Source organism: Bacillus rossius, chromosome 1 (assembly GCF_032445375.1).
Source record: "Bacillus rossius redtenbacheri isolate Brsri chromosome 1, Brsri_v3, whole genome shotgun sequence".
In the NCBI taxonomy this organism is placed as follows: domain Eukaryota; kingdom Metazoa; phylum Arthropoda; class Insecta; order Phasmatodea; family Bacillidae; genus Bacillus; species Bacillus rossius.
The window spans coordinates 190,830,324-190,835,747 of NC_086330.1; the positions used below are offsets into that span (position 1 = coordinate 190,830,324).

Genomic DNA, 5,424 nt, shown 5'->3' on the forward strand with positions numbered 1-5,424 from the left:
GCAACCACATCATTGTTGCTGCTACTTGCTATCGCTTCAGCACCTTGAGGTCGCAGGACGTCACTCAGCTTCAACATAGTCGTCAAAACTACAAGTAATTTTTAGTTTGCCTTGCAAACTTTTCCATGCATTATTGCATGCACCCTCATCACCATCATCACCTTCATCAGTTGGGGCTAAAGTGTCACCTCCAAAGCCTGCCTGCCTGCCTGCCTGCCTGCCTGCCTGCCTTAAAGCAGTTGGCATTGATGGTTGGGTCCAACGAATCTCAAGAAGCCGCAAGGAAATGCAGTACATCTAAAATAGACAGTTAGGTGTTGCGTGGTTCATTTTTGTGATTAGTCTGCAGGAATACTGCTTTTGTACCTTGATAACACCCTGATCCATGGAATTAGCAGGAAGAAACTGTATTTTCACATTTCTCAAGTGTGCTACATTCTTCAGATGGGCAGGGCAGTGATCCACACACTCAATAATCTTTCGCTGTTTTACTCCCTTTTTGGCATCCAGGGAGTGCAAATATTGTTCAGAGATGACACAAGTCATCCATGCTGTTTTTTTATTTGTGTACCTACATGGTGAACTTATGACATTTTTAAAACATCATAGATTTTTGGCCTTCCAAATTACAAAAAGGTTAAGCTTCTCAGATCCTTCCATGTTGGCCCAAGAGAACAGTTAGCCTCTCCTTGCTTTTCTTACCCTCATGGCAAGCCTCTCCTTTTAAAACAAATGTCTTATCAGGCAGATTTTGAGAAAAAAGGCGGAACTCATCAACATTGAAAATGTTCTTGGGTTCATACTCAGATAGAATTTAAGGCAATAATACTTTCCATACATCTATTGATTCTCCACTCACACTCTCAGATTATCCACTTACTTAATGCCCAGTACACAATGCCAGTCCTATTCTTAAATCAGTCAAGTCAACTTTTGATCCTTTAAATTCAACATCATCAAAGCAATCTGTTCTGCTTTTTCGTTTAAAAGCTGCTGTTCAAACCATTAACGGCGCTGGGTTCGCTGCACTGTTGGAGAAATCCGCATGTCTGCGCTAGTGGTACTGTTCAGGTAGCAAGGAGTGCTCGTATCTCCGTCTCTCTCGCGCGTGGGACCTCTCTTTCTATTATGTTTGGGCATTCCCGGTAAGATAATCTCCCAAGTCCCGTGACAGAAAAGGGGTGGGCTGCCATGTTGCCAAACTAAAATGCTGGCAGGTAGAGACATTCTTGGAAGTGAGGTCATTCATTCCTGCCTTCCTGTTGTTAGAAGACATCAGCTAACTAACTTACTCTTCGCTGCTAGAAGTGCCAGACTGGCTTTCAGTGTGAACCGCAACACTTGTGGAAGAGTGTTAAAACGTAAATAAGAAAATGGTGTTACTCTCGAATATAATTTTTTTTCTGAAAGGCACAACATTTTAAAGAAAATCAAATTAAGGACAAATCACCCAGAAATCAAATATAGTAGCAAAGACGCATTAATTTACTAAATTGCTTTTGGTGAGATATTTTGCAGCCCGGTGGACTCACGGGTTCGACCAGACTGCAAGCTATTAAGAAAAAAAAAGTAGTTATTCAGAGAGTTAGGTATGTTGTTCTAAAACAGGACCAACCACATTCGTTACCTAGTTTTTGATTTTATTAATAACAATCGTAACTATAAATTCTTAACAATATAACGTGAACCGTTATATGTACCTCGATAAACGCTGTACAGAAAAATGTTACAGTAAAATAGAATCTAATAAAAATACAGCAATATCAAGAAGGCGGGCTGCGCAGGCCATAAAAACAATGATTGAAAGAAACAATAATACAATTTAAACAGAATCAAACGATAAGCCCTAACGCGGAGGTTCGGTGCGGCCAGGGGAGAGGTTACTCAAGCCCAGACACGATATTGGCTCGCGCAACAAATGGTGCGAAAGGCGTGAAACCGCAAACAAAAAGAGTTAATTAAGGAATTGATTAAAGCTCCACAACAAAACTAGGCGGCCAATATCGGTGCGGCGTACACAAAAAATACAGCAGTCAATAAATTTATCATTACAAGGAACCGACGTTACGTTCATCAGTGGCAATGCAAGCCACATAACAAGACTGGCAGTACAGCGAGACACAAACATAAATGCCCATACTATAGCCAAAGCGGCTCAACAAACAACGTGGCTGGATAAAGTTACTTACACGGGCGAGACAAATGTATGTGAAAAAAGTGCACGACTACATCGTGCAAGAAGAGTGACGTTACCATATGCAAGTTACCGTCATCGCTGATACTGACCAGTACAAACAGCTCCCCCGACCGCAACCGAACGACCCGAGACGAGAGCTCGCAGGCCCTTTTAAGCAAAAGTAGAGGGCGCTGGAGCTGTGGCGGAATAACACATTACAGGGGAAGGCGTGGGGATGTGGAGGGGAAATCTATCGAAAGAGGTAGTGGAGAGGGGGAAAGGAGGAAGAGAGGGGAAGGAGTCACTCAGCTGTACGACGACGCAAGAAGCATATGCTTCAATTTAAAGATAATGATTTGATTTCACCTAACAGAATACTATTTGAGAAATTAGCCTGTATTTCGATCAAACAAAATTTTAAAATGTTTTATTAAGATACCATAGTTCTTGGAAAGGACTATAGTAGGAATACAGATGCGCAGCAGGAATTTTCAAATAATATTTATTTCAGAAATAATGTTTCTGTTCATAATTGAACATCTGAAAGTTGTTTTATGTTTTGATTAATATAATATATTATATCAATAATCATATGCACATGCTAAAAATATTAGTTTAAAATAAATTTTAAGGAAAATAGTTACAGGGAAGTAATTTTTTTTTTCTGATGGCATACCATCCATTTACACTTAACTGAACACTTTATAAAATTAACCCTTGAAAACATCTCTGCCCAAAACTGCGTATAATGTAATATTGTATAGTAAATATACGATTTAGTTGCCAATGAAAACGCAAAAATATAGTTCAGTGCATTAACGTATGGAAAAGGTGTAATGTTTTAGTTGCCGGCTTCTATAATTGGTGAACTAGAGTAGTTATTAGTATGTTGGTAGCATTTTGAAGTTGGTTATATTTTCACATTTCTCCGTGTTGTATGAACATAAGTCACTATGTCAAGTACAACGTACGTTTCGGCGTTTAGCACAATGATAGAAAACAAGATAAAGAAGATAGTACCTAAGCAAGGTTTTTTAAAAGTGTTCAGCTAAGCCATAACACACAGTTTTAATCTTATTACTCAGCAGCCACCACAAAATACATAGAATGACACACTAAGAAAAATATTTTATGGTGACAAAATAACTCTAGTTACATTTTTTTTAGTCCAAATAAGTTATGGATATTCTATGTACATTTGTACATATTTGTAGGAAAGAAACATGTTACAAAGATTTTTAGTTTATTAAAGTATTTTCCAGTTTACACATTTATTTACAGATTCTGAGGGCCATAATCTATAGCCAAAACACCTAAAACCAATAGACAATCAAAAATTATGATGACTCACTACACTCATAGTTTATAATGCGTAGTTGCTGTAAAAACTAGCGATGCTTATTCTTTGAGGTAACTAAAAAAAAGTATTTTTATTTTCTTATTTGAATACCAATGTTAATTTTATACTAAATATTATATTTTTTTTTGGTAAAAGGCAGATTTAATGGCGTATAAGTCGCTGCGCCAACACGGAAATATAATATGCTGAAAAAGACATCTTTCATTTGTTGCAAACTGTATTTTAATTCCATAAAATAATTTATGTTGTGAATTCCATAAAATAATTTTTGTTGTGAAATTGTGAGGCAAAGATTAGCCTCCGAGACTTATTTGAATACCTTGTAATCTTATCAATAGCCTAGAGGATAGAATGAACTTTCACTATCGCCAGAAATAATCTCTAACAAAATTATGTGTGATATCCCAAACATATAAAGTTTTAATGTGGTTCACCATCAATTGCATGTTGTGTGTCATTAAAACCTCTAAGCTTCTTTGGGTGATCAAAAATGAATGTAATTGTTCTGCATGTAAATTGTGGGACGGAAACATTTGATCTTATGAGATGGAAATAGTATTATGTGGGAACATTTTAAACGAGTTTCACTGTATTATTTTAGCACTAATTGTTAAGTAAATTAAAATCATTTTGATGGTTGGTCTGTTTTTTCAGTAAGTTTTGTATTTCACACCATTTTCTCATGTGGTGCATTTTTAGTAGTATTTATCACAATATACTGTTTAGTATTGTCAGGTTTTCAGTGTTTAAATCATAATGAAGTTAAAATAAAAGAACCAAATGGAAATTTACTGACAAAATTACATTTTCAATTAGGCGTCGTACAAACAAGCAGTTTCTGTATATTGATGTCTCAGGTGTCACAGGTAAAAAAACTGGCAGTGTCTGTTTTCATAGCGCTAAACTTTCCTGTAGTCTTTTGTTGATTTTTGAATGAGGACAATGTTTTTAACTTTTTCATATTCCAGTATACAACTTAAGATGTTGGATGACAAAAATTCAAACAAGTAATCTTTTTTATTTTTGTTTGGTCCTTGACAGCGAGGTCACTACAAACTGTAACACTCAAAGACACAGGCCATGGTTGCTGGGGCCGTGGCTTACAGTAAGAACATCCCAGCATAGCATAGAGTGATCTCAAGAAACTGGAAAACAGAACTCTCAGATAGCCAGACTGGTCTGCTAGGTTACCTTCGTGTTACCTCGCTCCATGAATAACCTATTCTTAGGGCAGATTGAAGAGGGTTTGTAACATATTAGTCCGGTTGCCAAATGACATTTTTGACCTAAACCCAGAAGTAAGGTCCGCCCAAAGTTTTATGGCATTTTATGTTTCTTCAATGTATATCTGATGATATTCTGCAGGGTGCCACTTTGACACCCTTGAGCAATTTTAGATATTAAAGATGGCGACCAAGATAGTTTAAACTTCATTCATCGGGCATATATGCGCGTATAAGACACATTTTTTAATCATTGTGGTGTATAAAATGATTTTAGGGCTTAGGAAATATAAGAACAAATTATTTTGGCAATTAAATACTTTTATAAAATATAGCAGAAAATATTTCGTAAATTGATAATGATATATTTGGAATATCTTGATTCCAAGGAAAGGGAACTTTGATTAAATACTAAATCATTAACACATACATTTACAATATAAGAACAAATACAATATAAGAACAAATTATTTTGGCAATTAAATATTTTTATAAAATATTTAAGAAAATATTTCGTAAATTGATAATGATATATTTGGAATATCTTGATTCCAAGGAAAGGGAACTTTGATTAAATACTAAATCATTAACACATACATTTACAATACATTTAAAAGCATGGACTGTAAAATTAATTGAAGTTAAATGTGGCGTGAAATATCTTT

The 5,424-nt window shown here is 35.8% G+C and overlaps 1 protein-coding gene across 10 annotated transcripts in view; it reads left to right on the forward strand.

Moving 5' to 3' along the window:
* Positions 1–5,424, forward strand: part of LOC134527168 (serum response factor-binding protein 1-like) — a 127,790-nt gene that overhangs the window by 40,933 nt on the left and 81,433 nt on the right. The gene's annotated exons all lie outside the window — the stretch shown is intronic.